General features: G+C 46.3%; 1 protein-coding gene and 1 non-coding gene across 2 annotated transcripts in view; one reads left to right on the top strand and one right to left on the bottom strand.

Annotated features, from left to right (window-relative positions):
* Positions 1–21,787, top strand: part of LOC119392863 (uncharacterized) — a 63,258-nt gene that overhangs the window by 15,619 nt on the left and 25,852 nt on the right. The gene's annotated exons all lie outside the window — the stretch shown is intronic.
* Positions 9,028–9,100, bottom strand: Trnaa-cgc (transfer RNA alanine (anticodon CGC)). Its single transcript has one exon. It is a non-coding gene; the product is annotated as a tRNA-Ala (tRNA).

The raw sequence follows: 21,787 nt of genomic DNA, 5'->3' as shown, positions 1-21,787 counted from the left end.
TTGTTATGCTGTCTCAGACTATCGGTCAGGCATTGCTCGGTTTTGCCTACGTACTTCCCCCCACACCGATAAGGGGATCTCGTAGGCCATACCCATCTGACACCTGGCGTACTTGTTTTTGTGATTTACGACGCAAGCCACAGCTCTTCGGAGACACGGGTTGGTCATCCTACAGAGCCTGGAAAGCTTTAACGGTGTAGAGAAGACCACCTTTACATCAGCATGTTTAGCGGTCTTTTTAAAATTATGGGACACGCGCTGCACATAGGGAATCACGGCTAGCTTTACATTCTCTTGAGGCGGCGCTTCGTCCATTTGGCAGTTTCGCGACTTCAACATATTTTCTGCAACAGACACCAGAATGGCCTGCGGGTAGCCTGCCTCGTTTAGGCGGTCAACCTGCTTGCGGAAACTAACTGTTGCTCTGTGTGGGCAGGACCTCTTAAAAGCATTCAGCAGGCACATGTTGGACGAGCTTAGAGTGGGACGAACTAAAAGGTAGCAGAGGTTTGTTTGCACGAGGCTCGTACTGCCAACATACATGGTCATTTGATAAAAACAATCTTAGATCTAAAAATCCGGCAGATCCCACTAACTTTGGGAATCTATGTAATGTGAAGCAGCCAGAAAAGATCTGCATACATCGCCTTACTTGTTTTGAGGCAAATGAAGTCATTCATGTTATGATATCTAGTCCACTATATCGCATATTTGCCAACCATGCATGCGTGCATGTATAATATGGTATATACCATGCTAATGAAACGTATATTCTGGCACATACGATATATCACCTGTCAGTTATGCTCGTCACGCACTCATGTCATGCCATACCAATATTTGTATATAGGCTTCCCAAGCAACGCTTAGCAGCGCTGCTGCTCTTGACAGGCAGCGCCATCTCTGGCAGAGAAAGAGAAACTGGGGTGTAAGCAGCGCGCGTTTTCCCTTCTCTCCACCGCGTTGCCGCTCGCTTCTGTGCACGTGCAGAGCTCTCGCGGTGCACTTGCGGCGCCTCACAATGTACCGCTTGCAGTGCGGCTTCAAAAGGATTTTCAAGCCTGACTGCCACTTCCGAAAAGCGAACTTGATAAAATGAGAAAGGCTCCTCAATCACGTTAATGGTGAAGAGCAGACGATCGACGACAACGACGCCCGACTCAAAGCGAAATGCATTTCCCAAGTCGCGATTACACCGTGTAGGACGTATACCTCGAGGTAAGTCTCATTCTGTCATGTTAAAGATGAATAATGGTCCACATGCACTCCGAAATGAAGCCGTACACGCTATCGATGTTCTGCGGCGTGGACTACGAATCATATGATAGTTGTTTTGATATGGCATGCTTACAGTAGCAGCCGTGTACTTTCGTGAACAAACGTTTGCGGCGTGCGAAAACAAGATTATACGGCCATGGCACTGCTTCCTGAGAAGGTTAGAGTCAAGTCCTCCTTGCCGCTGGAGAATCACCAACCGATTAAGACGCGAGGCAGCTAGCTGAGCTTTTACCACTGTGAAGCAAGATGAACTGCTCGCCTCGTTTTTTCGGCTCTCGCGTCATGCTTGCAGTCTCTTTTTATGATATCGACTTGACAGGCCCCAGTAAAAAAAGAACAATTGGAACCGTTTGGGAACATCAACGGGTCCAAATGGGAATAGTGATTTCCAATTGGGCCAAATGGAATCTCCACCTGGCCCATTTGGAACAAATGGAATTGGCAAATGGATGCTTACTCCCAATTGGGGTTTCCAATTGGGCCAATGAAAATCTGGAATTGTCAAATGGTTCAACTAGAAACAGTTGCTTTCAATCAGGCTATATGCTTCCACTGGAAATCGGTGCGCACAGTTTGGTCAACAAACTTGAGCCAAGTTTAACTGTTTCTTTTCAATTCCAAGGGTGTATTATATCTATTGCTAAGCCAATCTGAAGACGCGAAAGCTTTACTGACGATGCATATAAAGACAAATGCCATGTCAGAATCCGTCAAGCCATTTGGCTTCCGTCTCATTTTGTGCTTGTTTAGCCAACTCTGGCACTGCATGTACCTCTTTGGTCCACCCCAAAATCCACTGGTCTCTCATCGTGTGCCCCTTCCGCCTTTATCCATAGCCATCAGTAGGCTAAATAATGCTAATGGCAGTTGTTAAGAACATATAAAGTCACGCGAAAGCCACAAGGACAAAGTAGAGCAGGTGGCGTGCTTTGAACTATACTTGAGATGAACGGCCCTCTTTAATATACTTTTTTGCCATGCACACGCCACAACGAAGTGAATGTGCAGCTTGCATGCCTCAGGATAGTGAGAGCAGTGCAAAAAAGTCTTTGCTTCATTGTGATTACCGCTAGTTTTGTTAAAGGACAATGCACAATGCATTAGGACCGTCTCTATTCTCGAACGCGATCAGCGTTCTTGACTCGCACCTCGTCGGTGCCGTTGGTCTTCCACTGCCGATGCTTGCGTTCGGCTTCCCTGGCTCGCGCCTTGTCGGTGTTGTAGGCGCGACGTCGCCATTCGTAAAACGCGATCGGCTTCGCTAAACCTCGCAACGCCGGCGACGGCCGGGTTAGGCCAAATCGCTTCGGCGCACGTTTCGGCGGGCGATGGAGCGTCTACTTCCGGCGTCCTCTCCATCGCAGATAAACGAGCCGAAAGAGTGCTCACTCGATGTGGGCTCGAGCGTTGCTAGCGGTGGAGAGGGTGAAGCGAGAGCGAGGTGACACGCGGCGAGCACGGGGCAGGCGAGGGAGAGAGCGACGTCACCGCGCACTGCGAGGGGGCGTGACCTACTTGGCACCACTCCAACACCTGCGGCGAGGGGAGCGGAACGGAGACACGGATGGACAGCGCTACACAGGCTAGTCAAAGAGCTGCTTCGCATCTAATACAAATTTTCACTCCATTACTGCGGTTTAAACCAGAGCCCCCATGCTCCGAAAGTGAATCTCCTTACCACTGGGCTACACACTCATTTCTCTTTTCGGTGCTTATACAATGAGTATTGAAAAAAAAGTACACATGATATGACAGAGTTACAATGTTGCAATCACATAGCGACAATATGCATACAAGCATTAATAAAGAAAAACTCAAAGGCTAACATAAAGTGCCCTATTCCATCTTGAGTTCCACAGAAAAAGTGGCAAGAACAAGCACTTCACCAAGATGGGGTACCAGTACAATCTAATGTCAATTTCATCGTAAGCATCCATTACCCATCTGAACCAAATGAATGCAATGAGTCTCTACAGTGCAAAACAAATATAAAACGAGAAAACGTTTTATGAAGGCTTCATTGAATTCCTTAGTGGTGGAGAAAAAGTACTCTGCTAGACTAGATACTAAGCAGACATGGAGCACTACACATCAGAAAAATTCTGTGAATATTTGATGCCAAACATAAATTTCAGTGGTCATAGGATATGCCTGCCATGGAGCCGTTTAAGATGCTGACGAGCCGATGCTGCACGAAAATAGCATTCTAGGGAAGGATACAATGAACAACAAAACTCTAGACTACACTACACATAAAACTGCACACGAGATATGAAAATTTACAAAGTGAATGAGCTAGGCACAGGAGAAATGAACACGTTCGGTCCTACTTGAATGTGTGCACAGACACTCAAAATTTCTGAAGCTGATACAAGAGTTGTAGTTGCTGCTTCTTTTTGGACCTTCACCAAGTGGTCCATTACCAAGGTGTCATATTTAACTGCTGAGCAATAGAGGTGCCTGGCTGCAACGTATACTTCAATAGTTTGTTTACAAAGGATAGCTTCTATTACTGCATATGACTGGTCAGCAAGCTGGATGGTGGACTGTTCGTCTTTCTTTTTGGCGAGTAACTACGGCTTGTGTATATTGTCCCTTTCCTGAACATGCTAGAGTATTGCACAAGATCTATAGAAACGTCGCCATTGTTACTTGTGCTATACGGGACACCTCTACCAAAGAGACGGATGCCTTCTGCAACACAAACACTTTTCTGTGCAACAGTTTTGTCAAGAGATATGCAGTATTCAAGCACCTTTGTTTCGGTCGTCATACTCGCTAGCTGGTCAACCAAGCCCTCAACTTGACGCACTCTACAAATCTGATGTGGTACTCCATTGGCAGCCTTTACCACTGCTTTTAGTGCACCATTGCCAGCTTCGAACGGGAATGCTGAGTGGGCCCCAGTGCCTCACGCTTTTTGCAATATGCACAAGTTGATGCATGTTGAACGTCATGCATTTTTTTCCATAAATAACTTCTGCCATGACATGAAACTCCAAAAGGAGTTCTTCTGCTCGCAGAAGGTCTGATGAAGCTATGCTACGCGATAGCAGTATGTGCAATGCCTCAACAAGGCAAGCCCATTGCCTGATGCAGGATTTATCCAAAATTCCATGCAGCACTGGCAAACTGTAGAAGAGCACCCAATTTTCAAATTCTTTTGCCTTCCACCACTTCTTTTCTTTTGTTGCCCTGGGCAACCGCCGCACTTCTTTAGGGGGAGCAAGTGCTACCAGCCTTTCATCAATGGTTTTTTGATGCTTCGCAATATAGCAGTCACACTTTGCATCACCCATCCACATTTCCAAAAATTGTCTGGCCACTCCCAACAAAATACAATGCGTATAATCGGGGACAAAACCCCAGACTATATGAAACTGTGACAAATTTATGAGTGGAGAGACAGTTTTCACTCCTCTTTCAGAATGCTGTTTTTGCAATGCAAGTTCTGCATCTTCCAGAATTTCATCTTCGGTGCGTTCTGGTGGCTCAATTTTCTCTACTGGGGACCTGGTAGTGCGTGCAATACGTTCCCCCCTCTGCAGGCACCAGTTGCAGCCATAATAGGCATTGAATTGCATGACCGCTTGCGTGGGGGCCCTTGCCACCGAATCAACTGCACAGCAAATGCAATATGTCTTGAATAGCTTTGACTCCCCTTCGTGCTCTAGAATAAAGCCATTCTGTGATAAATCTTCCATTCTTGCAACAAATGCATCTAGAAAGATTCCCATGTCTGTTTTTTTCTTTCCAAACCAAAGAGCAGCCAACACAAGTTTGTCTGCTCTTTGCATAATGGGAACCTCATTAACCAATAACTGTATATGCCAAATTGATGTGTTGCTGGATGAAAATAAAGGCGTGCCATCTGCATTTAATGTCAAACTGATCATGTGCCCCTCGTCTGCTGTAGCAAATTTGGGCTTGTTAAAGAAACCAAAGTTCTGGAGTCCCCCATGACAGTGTGCTTTTATTATGTGGTAATGACTTGAAGAAGTTTAACGTGCAAAATAAGGCCAGGACAACGAAACATATGTACAGGTGTGTACAAGCTGCATGTGTTTCTTGTGTTTCTTAGTCCTGATCTTACATGAACCGTCGTATCTCCTCCAATCATCAAGTAACTAGTGTGGCAGCAGACGATATTATTGAGATTTTTTTTGCTGCATGTAGGACCCAGACGTAAGGGTCTCATAAGCATGTGGTCTTCCTAACTTCACGTCTTAACTTCGCCCCTACACATTACCCGCAACCCCAACCACAAACGGCAGAAAAAATAACTAATAACGAAACGAACCCCACATACTGTCGTGAAGCTGCCTTCCTTGCATTACCATGAAACAGTGCGCACTTAAATTTGCTTAGAGTTAAAACCTGTATATTTTGCGCGGGCTATATGCGAAAATATGTTAGCAGTGAATGTAGCAAGCAAGAACGTTAAATAGAACCTAAGAAACATTTTTGGCATGATAAACAAGTTGTAATTCTTAAATAATGCTGCATAAGATCGCTTACATCACTTTTAATGTCGCAGAGACATTATGGTGTGCCTGAGAAGCACATTGCTGATTTTTATACCTGTTTCTGTGGCCAAACAAGTGATCACACTGCACAATAATTGACATTGTACGAACAGCATGTATGATGGCTAGCTTGCGATATTAGCCTAATTCATTTTGTAGATACAGTTAATTGGTACTAGTTCTTGAACAACAGAACAGAGCAAACCTACTGCTAAGAGTGATTGTCACCATCAATGCATATGACATTATTGTTGATGAGAGAGAGAGAGAAGGAACGTTGGAAAGGTAGGGAGGTTAACTAGACTATGCGTCCAGTTTTCTACCCTACCCATGGGGAGGGGGAGTCAGATCGCGCATAATGCCACGCTTGCGCACTGGAATTCCCCGCTTAACTCCAATCGTCGCCCACAGAACCTTGAATCGTTACTCCAGCTACAACTGCCATCCAAGATTTCTAGACGTGACGCTACAATGCTGTGCCGGTTGTGGATCGGTGTAGCGTTTACCAACTCATTCAGCCATCGCATTGGCATGGCAGATTCATCCATGTGCAAAAGCTGCAACTGTGTAGAGACTATTGAACATCTCTTGTGCCACTGTCCCCAATTTGATGAAGGTCGCCGGACTTTCCAGTGGGCCTTGAATAGACTCGATAATCGGCCCTTTAATGAAGGAAAGATCTTAGGAGCCTGGTCGCGCAGCACATCAGCCCAGAAAGCCACACGAGCCCTCCCGCGGTAGTTGAAAGCAACTCCATTGAGCGACCGCCTACGAAACTTGGCACTGTGTGTGTGGTGTGAAATGTGTCTATCCTTCTTTCTCTCTCTATTGTTGATGAAGTGTTTCAAAGTGCTTACCTGCACCAACATTCATTTGAATGGTGACTCAACAACATACTGCAAGCATTGTAAAAATGCGCTCCAGACATTTCAGCACATGTGCTTGCATGTACGACATTCTCAGCGGCACTAAATTAAAAAGAAACAATTTAGCTCATATTAGTAAACTATTAAAGAACTCTGCTTAGTAAATCATTAGTAAATCGACACAAAGGAAAAAAAAAGCTATTTTTCTTGTATTAGTAAATCACCCTTTCACAATACCAAAACCATAACTTTTTCAGCGAGAAGACAATCGGTAAGAGAAAAAGCAGTCAAAAAGAAAATGCAGGTGGCGACGCCATATTGAAGCTCCCGCACCAATTCACCGTGACATCCTAGAATTTGACGGCACCTGCCAGGGCCTACGGAGTTTGTAAATAATCACATTGAAGTACATTGTCCTTTAACGGTACACTAAAGAGAGAAACAATTTTTATCGTATTAGTAATTTACTCTTTCACATTGCCGAAAACACCACACTTCCTGCGAGAAGACGCTTGGTAAGCGAGAAAACGCGCAAAAAAGAGTGCGGGTGGCGACGCCACAATAAAGTTCCCGCATCAGTCGCCATGACGTCATAAATTCTGACGCCGTCTACTAAGGCCTACGTAGTTGCTAATCAGTAAAAAATGAAGTACATTGTCTTTTGAGGAAGCCAGAGACTTAACATGCCGAGTTTCAGAAAATTTAGTTGAAGCAATGTGGCCAAAATACGAAAAAACACTTTTAAATCAGTGATGTCACCATCGGAGATATCTGCGGGATATACAAAAATGACAATTTTGACAGTCAGTTTCTGATCTGTTAATGAACCTATGCTGGTGAAACTGATGACACTAGAATTTTGAAAGTATAATTTATCAGCCTAATCTAATTCTTTCACTTTAGTTCACGAGGGTTGCGATGCGGCCTTGCTGGTAACACACATTCAGTAGGCTTCCTTGCAGCGCCCTTTGTGTCCATGTGTGCCTACATTTGTCGTGTCTTTTATTTGTGCTACAAGGAAGCCTATATATGCATACGCACTTTTTTGTCCTTTTAAGGGGACAGAGACTTGACATGTCAACTTTCAGCGCATTTTGTAGCGAACGTGCCTAAAATAAAAAAAAACACGCTTTGAATCCTTTGACGTCATGCTAAAATTCATGCGCAGATACTTCAGTTCGTAATCTAGAACTGAAACTTCGACCTTTATGTTTTCTTTTAATAATGAACAAACATTCGAACGGAATCAACAAGGATAACGTGCTCAGATAATAATTTATCTGTCTAAGCGGATTCATTGTTTCCTTTTAAAGGCGCTCTGTTTCACCTGATGTGGCATGCACCTGTGGAGAAGTGGAATGAGCATTGGACTTGAACACTAGATGCCCACATCTAAGTTAAATTCCACCATTCAAGCCTTGTTACTTGTGTTTAAATGCCATGCATATGCGCTCAGCTGACATCAGTCGCCAGTGTGTGCTTGTGCATGTGACGCCCACTACTGGTGGCTAGACACCCAAAAGGTTGTCCTAAATGGCTATGGGATAGCGGAAGAAATGCTGTACTATACATTTTAATATCTGCTGACCAGCAACTACATTCTGTCTCACTAAGTGTGCAACATTGTGAATTCTGAAAATCAGTGGAACACTGCACAGTAATTTGATATCCGAAGTTTGTTTTCCTTATGCATAATCATTATGCATAAAGAAAACGTCCGCTGATCGAGGGACGCGTTGTCGGCGCGCTTGTGATTGGCGTGTAGGCGTCACCGACGTTGGGCAGCACGGGGGCTTTATGGGGACGAAGATACTGCTGAAAGGCATTAATGCGTAATCATAGCTAAACATCCCCGTCAAAGAAAAAGTTGTCCAAACCAATTGGAAATTTCCAATTGTGTCTTGGGATACCCATCGGAAAATTCCAGCGGGTCCAATAGGTCATCCCATTTGTTTTAAGCAGGCCTGACCAATATAACTAATTGGTTACACTATCAAAATCTAAATGGTTTGACCAGTTAATCTAGTAGGTGAACCCAGTTCAACCATTGGAAAAAGCATACAGTTCCAACTAGATTTCTCAGTTGTGTTCAGTGGGCCTAACCAAGTTAAACAATTGCTAGCACAAACATCATCCAAATGGTTTGACCAATTAGGTTAATTGGTCAAACCAATCTAATTGGTCTGGCCAATCTATCCAACTGGCAACACCAGTAGCTCTGAATTAAGGATCTGACCTGTTATTCTCACTGGAGACACATCAACAAGCTTTGAAATATTTCGCCATAAGAAGCCATGTTGTTGGATTGCGTGAGCTCAATAATAGTGGAGTTTACCTCAATAATAGTGGAGATAACTTGCCGCGGGCAAGGACCGAACCTGCGACCTTCGAATAGCGCGTCCGATGCTCTACCAACTGAGCTACCGCGGCGGCCATCTCCCTGTCCACTTTATAGGGTATATATGTTCATTTAAACGGGGGGGCGTCAGTAAGCGCCGCCAGTGGCCATGATGGGGAGTATGGGACACTCTTTTTCCCCCTGTTGGCGTCATATAGCACGTGAACTTATTGGGAGCTGGCAGCTGACCAGGAGCGTCGGACGTGTTATTCGAATGTCGCTGGTTCGGTCCCTGCCCGTGGCAAGTTATCTTTTCGGCCACTTTTCTTTCTTCACATTTACATTACATTTACTACTAATAACATCCCCTATACTTTCCTTGGCATTATTGTCTGTTAGTGCTCATTAACATTACTTGTTAGGGCGACGTTGAAGCTATTGCCAACGCGATTGGTGATTCCTCTGCCGTTTCTGCACTCTGCGTTTGTAATGAGCCGCCGGTGTTTATAATTCCCTCACCATCTTTGTTTGCGTCAGAGGTTTTTCGTGCATTTCGATATTTCGCGGCGTCTACGTACACCACTTCCTTGATGCTTCCGTTCTGAGGGCCTTTGCCTTCTGCCCACACTTTTCCGCATCGTTCACCGCGTGCGTGTTTCTCGGAATCGGTAACACGTTTATCCTTCCGCGTATTTCCCACGGTGTTCGCCTCGCGTGCTACCGGCCTAGAGTTAATATACTGACTCTAGAGCAAAAGCTCCTCATAGGGCCCATGCATTGAAACCTATAACCGCATGGGTTCCGCCATGATGGAACAAAACGATCGTTGCCAGCGTTGCCAGACCCTGAGATGCTCGCTATATTTGACGGTTGTAATCAGTTTTAATCTACCAACCTAAGCTAGCTACGCGCTGTTCAGAGAACATCAGCTGTGTTTTGATGCGTGAAGCCGTGTGTTAGTGTACGGTTGTCTGTACAGCTGGTCCGGTTGATAACAGTTAAAATTTCCACCTGTTTGTGCATGGTTTTTACTAGGCACTCCCTACCAAAGTTTCTCCGTTCGCTGGCACAAAGGTCACTCGACAGATTCGCAGCTCGAAGCGAAGTCCGTAGGCCGTGGTCGCGCGCTGATTCGACTTGCAATGGCGAGACACCTGCATCCACGTTCGTTTTCAGCTCATTGCTGCCGTACTTCAGCGCAGAGTGCCATAAAGCAGAACAATGTCGATTGCAGCATGCAGCGGCGAATGTGAGTGAGACATCACCCGAAAGCTTCAATCGAAAGAAAGTTATACGGCCCACGAAGCTTTATCGCCGTTAAAAAGAGTAAAAAAAAACTTTGGTTGCACCTAGTTGGTTCATAACTTTTTTCAGAGCTTGTCTCATCTCTTCTTTGCCGTCCGTCCTGGTTTGCACTGAAGTTCCAGCTTGAAAGAAAAAAGGGCTGTCACATGAAGTTGAGTGGTATGCGGCGACAGAAAACGCACACAACGGGACACTATGACAACTACGAGATACACGACGCGAACGAAGTTTCAGGGGCTTTAACACGACGCGCAAACCGGCGCAATCGGCCGCAAGCACACACTCGCGTACTCGCGAGTGTTGATATGGTGGTGCCATCCAGTTAACCACCCTGCAAACGCTCCTTTCCGCGCGCAGTAAATTGCATAAATATTCGTCGTATTCTTTCGTAGAAGTATTCAAAATAAACACAAAACAATATCCGCAAGTTTTTAATTGTGCAGATGCTTCTTTAGGATTGATATGTGATGGCAAGAATGACAACGTTCCAAGATGTCAGCGTTCTTGTGGTTATAGGTCTCGCGGCCCAGCTTTTTCTCTAGAGTCAGTATATTAACTCTATAGCTACCGGTGGCGGCACTGCGAACAGGGCTCCGGTGACGCAAGCAGCGGGATTCGGCTTTTGCATTTTATTTACAGTTCGCTCGCGCAGCACGGCGTTCCTCGATTACTAGCTGTATTTTGTTAGTGTTCGTTCTATAGATGGTTGCCAGCATTGCAGGAGGTTAAGAAAGGTGAATATTTAACGCATCTTCTATATATATCCACAGACACCGCGGTCAATTGAGATCATGCTCCGGAGATAATAGTGTAACTAATAATAATAATAATATTTGGGGTTTAACGTCCCAAAACCACGATATGATTATGAGAGACGCCGTAGAGGGCTCCGGAAATTTCGACCACCTGGGGTTCTTTAACGTGCACCTAAATCTAAGTACACGGGCCTCAAACATTTTCGCCTCTATTGAAAATGCAGCCGCCGCGTCCGGGATCCCATCCCGCGACCTTCGGGTCAGCCGTCGAGCGCCATAACCACTAGACCACCGTGGCGGGGCTACACACGTTGTAGATGAACTGTCTGATGATAATGATTATGACGAATTGCAGCTGAACCCTTTGTGAGGGGTTAGTAGCTTTAAACCACGAACTCGATACGCCATTCACTTGGTGTGGCACCGGGTGCGATTCTACGATTCTGCCACGCAATATAAAATCTGTTAACTTGACTCTTTGCCAAACATTTTTTTGGAAAGTAGTTTCGAGCAGTGGCGTCGCTCTGTGCTAGAATACAATACTTGATCGATACTTGAATACAATATCTGGCTTGGATACTGGCTCGAACTGGTTTGTATCGGATTTCAACAGCGGAGCTGTTTTAGCCGGCCGTAAAAAGTTTGGTGTCCGCAGAAAACCACAGGTGGGTATGCGCCACAGGATTTAGCAAACCCCACTACCGAGTACAGCAGGTGCGAGCGTTAAACAAAAACTACTCGGTGAAGTGGAGCACGTGAAACACGTGAAAGAGTGAGATAGAAAGAAGGAGAAAGAGAACATAGAGAGAGAAAGAAAGCGATTGAAAGAAAGAATAAAATAGAGAGAAATAAAGGGAAATAAGATATAAAAATACAGAAAGACAGAAAGAGAAAGAAAGAAACAGACACGAAAAAGAGATAGAAAAAAGAGAGAGCAAGACCGAAAGAAAAAGAAAGAAGCAAAGAGAAAGAGAAAGAAAGAAATAGAAAGCAACAGGCACAATATAGATACAAGAAACACAGAGAAAGAGAAAGATATGGTATACGGAAAAAAAATACAGGGAAGGAAGGGCGCTTCCGCTCTTCCTTCAAGCTTGGCAACACTATTGCGAAGCTGCCATAATCGCTTTATTAAACTCAAGTTTGTAAGCTGTTAAATGCGAGGCATTTCTTAGCGAACCAAAGGCACTTTGGCCGTTTCTATCTACGTATCTGTCTATCTATCTAGCCGCCTACGTCTGCGCGCTCTCGTGATCGTCTCCTTTACTTCAAAGACACCAAAATTTGCATTGGAGGGCATTAGTGTATGGCGGACAAGATGAACAGGCTTGCAGAATAGCATGAGATATTATGGAGTTTTAGCTTGTAACGTATACTTCTTTACGTTACCGTGCTACCGGATACCGGATGGAATCTGCGCATGCGCGAACCTTTACGGAACGTAAACTACTCGCCGGATAGGCTTTACGTTTACGGCCCTATCTCGCAAATCCACCTTCGTTCGTGGCTACTCGCGATATTCGCTTCGCGGAGACTCCAGCCGCCGAGTCAAAATAAGCCGAAGTGCGAGCGCCACTTACGATCACCTTATTTCAGCCGGATTACCGAGGCTAGAGCGACCTAGAATACCGAGTCCGCAAACGTGAGAGGCCTAAAGACGCTGACAGGCTGGATAGGTGGCGCCATCTAGCGGGGCAAGTGTACCAGGCGAGCACAAAATTGTTATTGCAGAAACATCGGGCATTCTACTCCCGGTGCGAATGCCTTGCAGCGGCATTATTACAATTGAGTTGCCTTTTTAATCATTTTTCCCCTCAAGAACACCAAGAGAAAACAAACGTGTCCATGACTGTGGTTGCGAGAAGCGTCACAAGATGTCGACACCATCGCCCGGTAACTAAAGCCCCTTGATCTAGAAAGTAGCGACACTCTCCTCCGCGCGCGCGTTTTCCTCCTCAATTCTCCTCGGATTTCTCCCCTCCCCTGGCCGGCGCGGTGCGCACGGCACGCTGAACCCTCCACTGGCTCGCCGCAGCCGCATTAGAATCACTGCGCGCGTTTGTTTAATCGGCCTCTTGAAGCATTAAATGAGAACCTGTCTCTTAAGCAATAGTCATGATGAAAGTGGGCTTAGTAATCACGAAAGTGGGCTTCTGATAGAACGAAGTGACAAATATATTTTTTAAGACGCTTCGATAAAAACAAATAAGCGCTTCGAAAAAAAATTAGTATACTAACTGGCGGCTGAGCGGTTTACCTCTCCGTCGCCGCCTCGGCTGTCCGTAACGCGGGGGTGTATTAAGCGCATCTAATGTATCCAGCATAAAGTATAGGCGAGAATTTTTTTCATAATTGTGGCCTTGATGAGCTCAAAGAAGGCAGTCAAGAAGGAATGTGGTGGTTTACTTAAACTGAATTGGGCCAAATGAGTGGGCCCGAAGCCTTTTTGTGTCAATGCCGCTGTCAGACACGCACGCACACACTACAGGCACACACACACACACTCATACACACGTGATAAAGACACGCACGTACATAATATACACACGATCATACGCATGCATATACACACGCGATATAGATACGCACATACATACACACACGCGTACACACGTGATACAGACAAGTGCGTACATATCAGAACAGACACGCACGCACTTACATAAACATGCGCATACACACGCGATATAGACAGGCACGCACATACATGCAGACGCGATACAGACACGTATGCACATACATACATACATACACACGCGATACATGCACACACGCGCATACATACACACGCGATACAGGCACGCACGCAAATACATACACGTGCGCGAATACACACAAACGCACGCACGCGCAGGCGCACACATAAAACACACATACGTGCATATACGCACTAACACGCGCGGAGACACATACACAAACGCACGCACATGCACTCACACGTTAACACGTGCGCATACGCACATACAAACGCAGGTGCACATATGCACACATACAAACACGCATACACCTGCACACACCCGCCTGGAGGGTTCATGGCGTGGGTCAGCAACTGAAAGCGCGCGAAGTTTGCTTACGCTCGCTTCTCGTGACGTCAGGGTCACCTGACTGGAAGGTATCGCGCGTCTCAGCCATTCAGCGTTGCGGATACGCCGGCTCCGCGAAAGAGAGGGTGAAAAAAGAGGAGGTTGACGGCGCGGCGAGTGTGAGGCGGTGTGGATAAAGGAGCGCCGCTACTTTCCAACATCAAGGGGCTTTACCGGTAACCTGGTATTGCTACATCCCTTCGCTTATACCGGAATACTGCACACGCTAAAAACCTCTCTTATGATTCTGCCGCAGCGTAATTCAATATTATCTAAAAAATGTAGTTTAAATGCTGTTATCATCGCCATTTAGTGGTTTGCGCAAACGTCAAGGATTACGTGCGCACGTAAAGGTTTACGTTTGGGCAGCTAAAAAACTTTACTGAAACTCGAGTCCCGGTAAAACGGTAAACGTAATCCGGTAACGGTAACGTAAAGAAGTACACGTTACAAGCTAAAACTTCCTATTTGTCGCGTACGTCATGGAACCCTTTCTTTAAGTCACGGCGGCTTGCATAATGCTTTGGTAAAATCCTGTCATTCAATTGATTTAAGTTTCCGTTCGCAAATCGCTCGGTTGAAGGCGGCCGGGTATCCTGACAAGCTTCTGGTTTCAGGCGCAGAAAAGCTGCGCAGTAGGTCAGGTGATGGACCCCAGAGCGTCGAGCCTGCAGTACATGACCGCAGAAAAATAACCGTTCTTCCGTATATTCATGGCGTACCCCACAAACTGAAAAAAATAGAAAGAAAGGTGGGTGTCGACGTGGTCTTTTCGGCTCCTAAGAAACTTTCACAGCTTTGTGTTAGGACTAATCCTGTTGCCAAGGCGCGTAGTCCATGTAGTATTAACCATAACAAGAAGTACGTTCCTTGTTCAAAAGGGGTAGCGTACAAGATACCCCGGTCTTGTGGTCTGTCCTACATAGGGCAGACAGGTAGATGCCTGAATATCCGACTGCAGGAACACAACAACAAAGTGAGGAGAGGGAGAGAGGGCTTTCTTGGTGTGCATTGCGCACAATGCGGCTGTATTCCGTTCTTTGAAAAGACGGCTATACTAGCAAGGCATCCCAACGAGAATACAAGACTCATCACAGAGGCTGCAGCAAACGCTGAAGGTGGCTCTGTTAGTAAGCCTTCGATAGCTTTGACTGATAAGGAACTTGCTTTCTTGCACACACACATGCGCTAGGTTTCTTTTTGACAGGCTGTTCCCGCTTTGTTGTTTTAGAGTGCTTGATCATGTTGGCTTCGTGTTTCGGAGGGGGTGTCATTTGTCATATGCGGTTTTTATCGCATGTCGTTTTTCATAAATTGCTTGTTCTTCAAAATAAAATTTTAGTTGGAAGTCAGCGCTCGTCTTCGTTGCTCTCTGTCTTGTGTCTTATTTTGCGCTGTGATCACAGTTTAAAATGTGAGTAGTACGTCGTGCGCGCGGTGAAATTGAATGCGAGACATTGTAGCGACGTGATAATATAACCTTTAGTTATTCGTGCGTGTGCGCATAGTCTGTGCGATTCAGCTCATAGATGAATCGTGCCGCTCGCTAGCGTTGCGCCGTGAACACTCCTCCTCGGCAAGGGCAAACGCGGTAGGCGAACCCGATTGTCGCCGCGGACGTCTGTCAATCAAATAGATTGACGAGCGAACTCGGGCACAAACTCTTTGATTCTGAAAAGACCCCAGTTCAACTCGTGACTGTCATAGTGCCGGTGTGCCTGTCAAGTTTTTCATGCGGTGGACAGCACTCAGCAGCTTCTTTGCATATAAAATAATTTGGTCAGTTTGCACTACTCGTACAAGGCTGAGGCCATCGGAGGAGCTTGTGGTCACCTAGCTTCTTCGAGCTTATTACGTGGCTCGTGTACTGAGTATGTTCGGTCTGCTTCGGAGTAATGACCGTTTCAGTTCGGTCTCATCATTGGCACTATTGATTAGCTAGGCCTCAATTAACATGGCAATGAATAGTTATGACTTAATTGGTAAAGTTGTAATTAACACGACATCAATTACTCAGATTTCATTACCAATGTCCTAATTAGCACGAAGGTAATTAAGATATTGCTAATTAGCGTGATGCTAATTACCGCGTACTTGGTAAGGAAGTTCTTAATTAGCTTAGTTTGCATTGGCGCGCTTCTACTTAGCGTCCTGTCAATTAGCATGACCCTAATTACCTGGGTCTTGACAAACATGATATTGAATAGTCCTGTGTTGATTGTTAATGTCCTAATTACCAGGACAATAATTACTCATGTTTAATTTGCAGGAACCTGAATAGTAGAGATGTAAATACCATAATCCTAATTAGCACTATCCTAATTAACACGATCTCGGTGAGTAAGGTCTTGATTATCTTGTTTTTTTACACGCTCTTAATTAGAGTCCTGTTAATTAGCATGATCTTAATCTGTTCTTAGCTTTACACGGCTTCATTAGCATTGTCTTAGCAAGACGTGACTTAATTAGCTCGGCCTCAGCATGACTTGGCATAATCACCTTCGTCACAGCACGTCCATACTTAGCTAAGTATACCGCCCAGCCAATTAGCTAATCGTCCGGGCGCACCTGCTCGGGGAGCGAGCAGACGATTAATAAGAGGACGAAGAGGGGCGCGCGCCGGCCGAGCAACGTGCTAGAGTGTGTAGGCCGACCATGCTGATTATACACGTGGCTTCGGCGATTAGCTCGAACCGCTGTGCTGTAAGGCTCTCGGTCGGAACTAATCTCAGAGAGCACGGGGCTAATTATTCTAAAGGATACTTAGTGCTGATGTTAAACGCTTGAAAGTGATTTCAAACGGCCCGCACACACAAAAATATAGTTAGTAGAGCTTTCTGCCACTTTTCTTGCATGGGTGCACTTCTGCACTCAGTGGAACGACAAACAAATGAAAGGAGGTGCCTCTAGTTTGAAGACACCATTCAACCTTCTCGAGCGCCCTTGACGTGACGCCGCGTTCCATCGTAACCAATGGAACGGAGCGCGCGCTGAGGGATGGATTTCACCTTCTCCTACTGTTAGCTGGTTCAAAAGGGGGCGTCGCCAGAGCTTGGAAAGATTCCGAGTTTCGCCAAACTCGGGCCATTCTGCAGAGCACCCATGGAGAGAAATAAGTGCAATGTCGGTGTGCACGTGAAATGTTTCAAGGCTTACCACACCCGCATATAGCACCCCTAATGCCCAGTGGCCTATATGTATAGGACGGCTTGAAAAACAGTGTTGCCTTTACCTGGCAGTAAATAAAAAGCTTGTGCTTTCTTTTGAGGGTAGAAGTACACTTTTTGTGAAAAAAATATTTGTTTTGTCATTTTTTCTGAGTTTGGGCATATATGGGTTAATATATCATTGATACACTTTGCCGCCCGTCGTGCGTTGTCATTTAGTTAGGCATTCACGTGAGTACATCGTCAAGTCAGGTTTAGCGCATCATAAACGAAAATGCAATACGCAATGGCACAACGTTGTTACCTCGAATTGCATTGACTAGCCAGATTGTGTATACCAGGGGTCTCAAACTAACCTCAGCTAGCGGGCCGCATTGACGAAATATAGTTCCGCTAGGGCCCGGAGAATGAAGAAGGTTGAGAGGGAGGGTAGAGTTGGAGAAAATGTGAGCTAACGTTGGCATTTTAAATAAAGCATCTCCCATATCCCATATATGGGTCATTTCTGGAAGTGATCGGACCTCAGTACTCGAGAAACATATCGATGCCGATGTCCAGAATGACTAAAATCTGGACACCAATGCAGAAATGTGGAGTTTTCGTGGCAAGGTTATGTTTCAACACATGGTGACCCCATGGGGTGCCTCAAGGCAGTACAGGAGCGCTAGACAGAGGTGCGCAGGCCGCATGCGGCCCGCGTGTCTGATACCCCTGGTGCATACTTATGAAGCAGGAGAAAACATAATGAACAGGAACTTATTTCTTCAGGTAACAAGAAGTGTCACGATCCCTGGTTTTGTTCCTGACAAAATCGCCGTGTAGATATTTAACAATAACCAAACTGCCAGATGAAAGCCGGGAGCGTTAGGGTTGCGCTTACGGAAAGAAAACAACACACTGAATGAAATTACCGAACGTACAAATAAAGAAACAAGTTATATATCAAGGCGTTCATTCGGGTGTACAGTCAATCCCCGTGTCAGTCATCATGCTCACAAACAAATACGCGTTTTGTTCGCACAAAAACGAAGTCAGTTCCTACATATAATGAGATAGCGTATATGACGTCACACTCGCGGCTAGGTTTCGTGCTAATCCTCCAATACGTTTGCCAAGACGACGTGATCTGTTAAGCTATTACAAAATATTGATTATACGTAAACTACGGCCTGCGAGATTAGTCTCGGTCTTTGTTCGTAGTTTTCGCACCTTTGTCACGCGAAATTCCCAAAAACGCAGTTGGATGGGGCACGCAAGCCTATAAGCTGCGATAAAAAATCTCACGAGCGCAGTATACATTCCGAGCCTTGGTCAACACCAAGACAGTGACAGATTACGTTGCTTCAAAACCCGAATCAGAGATTCGTGAACAGTGGTATATTATTTCAGTTCTTCACAACAAGCGCGCACGTGGCTTTTCAGGCATCGTCACAGTTCCTCTGGCACGTGACATCTTCTAAGGCGTGCGCCGTAGCAGTCTTTCTAGCGACGTATCTAGTTTTATTAGGGCACTGAAGGAAGCGTGTCTCCTGCCCTAACGACTATTACAGACTGGGAATCACGGAACGCAATGGAACAAGGTCGCCTTCAAGCAGTTCACAGTGAGCTCGCAGAAGGGTTAGAAAATGCTCAGGCGAGTGTCTATATTTGTTACCCCTTGCTATCTCATAGATGTCGGATAGTACGCTCATTTGGCTCAGTGTACGGGTCGCTATCCTGCGATTTTTGTGCAAGCTTCTCTTTATTCTTACTGAGGATCCTGCTGCTTTACCGTTTTTCTTATTATTGCGAAAGCAATTATATGGATAGTCTCGAAGGGTTTTTGCCGTCCCCGTTATGTCCCGTATGAAGTCCAAATTGATAAGATCCCCCCGCGCATCGTATGTTCTACCGCAGGTAAAAGCACGCGTGCGGGGGCGACGAACGCGGCCGAAGCAGAGATCAAACGAGCCGGCCCATTTCCGTCGCTCGGAGGGTGCATGCGATAACATCACCCCGCTCGGGAGGCCTGCCGTCGAAGCAGACAAGAAACGCCCCGCCTGTCTTTATTGAGCATGAAAAGGCGCGAGGAGGGGGGGGGGTGGTCGCGCGAGCAGTAACGTCGAATCTAACGGCGCGGTTGCGATCGCTGGCGCGCGCGCCATCTCGACAGCCATCACAGCGGGCGGCTCGTATGCCCTTCTACGTGCTGCGCTGTCAACGCGAAGCGACTATGCGGACAGAGTATCTCTCACTGGAGCGGCCGTATTCTCTTACACCAGCGTTTTGTAGTTACGCGAGACTGGATACAAAACAGTTAACTGCCAGCCTCACTTCGTATGACACTACAATTTGTTGCTATCTCATTCATTGCTTCGCCTTTGTGGTGAAACTGTTACTTTTTACCGTGCATCGGAAGCAATTATGAAAAAAAATTATGGCAGCTCCACTACTGTGAAACCTGAAGAACTACATAGCACGGGCACTCAGCGATTTCCGCTCGTAGCAGGGGCGTAGCCAGGGGGGAGGGGTTGGGGGGGGGTGCAGACCCCCCCCCCCGAAATTTTTCGATTTTATTGCCTATATATACACGCACACAAACAAACACACGCACAAACATACATAAAGTATGGTTGAACCCCCCGAAAAAAATTTCTGGCTACGCCCCTGGTTCGTAGAGTTCCCACTGATCCTTTTACCAAACTTTCGATGACGCCAGTTTTTGAGGTAGGCATATAGGGCTTCCCCGACACGAGTAGTCTTTTTAAGGTGATTCGCAAAGACGGTGTGCGACACGCGCTACCTTTATCGACTTCCTGTTTGTTACGGCAACTGAGATGCGTGTCGCATGCAGCGAGTTCTGTCAGGCTGTTTCCCCGACAATGCGCCGGAGAACGCCAGTGGAAAGAGCAATCGTGCTTTTGGCGAGGCGGTGGCGCCATGTATTGCGCGGCACAGGAGTTTCCGAAGCGCATAATTCGGAAGCGTTTTTTGGTGATTTTAAGTAAATTATTGCAATTACTTCTTGGTTATTTCTGTTAAATATATTATTTTAGGCCTTGTTCTTTAATTTTAACCCGTATTTAAGCATTGCTAGCCTTTTTGTGGCTTGTATTGAGCGCTCTACTGTGAGGGGCCCGGCTCTACTGTGATCCGGGCCCCTAAAGTGCTCCGCACCTAAAAGTTTTCGTTTTGCCTGCACGGTCCAACGTCTTAAAGATGTAAAATGAATTATAACGACCAATACATCTTGACAAGCATGAGAACTATAAGCGCAAAATTTGCAGTCGCGCCACTCACGAAAGTTATCGCACAGCCTTCGAAGCCACAAAGCCGAATTCCAGTAAAAATAAAAAGTCGGGAGAGATGGTAACCATTTGCGTGTAAATCGCAGCGTGCTCAAGGAACATATACGCCCTGTCTGTCTGCGTTTGCTTGGGTACATAAGTGACGGTATTTCGCGCGCTGCGATGTTGACACGATGCTGTAGTTGCATAACCAGTTTCAGCAAACGACACAAAATAATTTGCTACTGATGGTCACAGCCAAAACAGACCTTCGCAGTTCAGGTTGCAAGATGAGAAGGTGGACGTTTGCTGCACCAGATTTGCTACCTTACAGCGTCAGAGTGCCTCGACATTAGTGTTTGGTAGCGTTAGCTACACTGACCGAGCAGGAGCCGTCTCGCGTGCACGTACAAGATCCGTGCGGCGCATGCGCGAGGAGCAGTGACTTCACACGGCGCACAGCTGGTGCACCGAAGCCGCCGCGTCGATTTGCGCATTCCAGAGGAGTGACGTCATAACCGTCGCAGCGTTGCCCTGTCCCAACGCCCGGCGCCGGCGCTACGCCGGGAGTTGAGACCGGGCACGAGACGCTGCCGTCTTTATGGCCCCAACGCCGGCGCTGCGACGGGCGTTGGGGCCAATAGACGGCAGCGTGTTACTACACTGACCATCGAGCCGTCTCTGTGGCAGTAGAGAAATAGCGTTGAGCAAAAAATAAATATACATGTGTCACATAATGCGTACACCATGTGTGTGTCATTGAAGCAGCAGTAAGCATGATAATGAAGCTACTCCAGGACAACCAGGAGAGCTAAGAATAATCAGCTGAACCTTAGCTCGCGCTACGTATATCCGGGCATAGCCGAGCTAAGCCACAATTTTTTTATTATGACGCACTGAACACCGCATATAGTTCTGCATCTGCGGAGTTGCCGTAAAGTGACGTGCAATGTTCGAGAGACCACGGGAGCACGTTACGAAACTGCTGCGCTGCGCCTTCTGACAGCTCCACTCGCTGTCGGGGAGCATGTGCAGCGCACGCGCGTCTTGCTCCTGCCAGTCTGCTCTTTCACGTGCTTCAACAGCGCGCATATCCGAACGCGGGAGGGAGCGCAATGTGCCGCTTCTGCAGTCGGTGTGGAAGCGCTGATATCGTGACGCAAACAGTTCACTTTTTAGTATGGCTTCGACAATCAGCTCTGG

Source organism: Rhipicephalus sanguineus, chromosome 1 (genome assembly GCF_013339695.2).
Source record: "Rhipicephalus sanguineus isolate Rsan-2018 chromosome 1, BIME_Rsan_1.4, whole genome shotgun sequence".
In the NCBI taxonomy this organism is placed as follows: Eukaryota; Metazoa; Arthropoda; class Arachnida; order Ixodida; family Ixodidae; genus Rhipicephalus; species Rhipicephalus sanguineus.
Note: the sequence above shows the minus strand (reverse complement) of the source record. Positions and strands in the feature narration are given on the sequence as shown.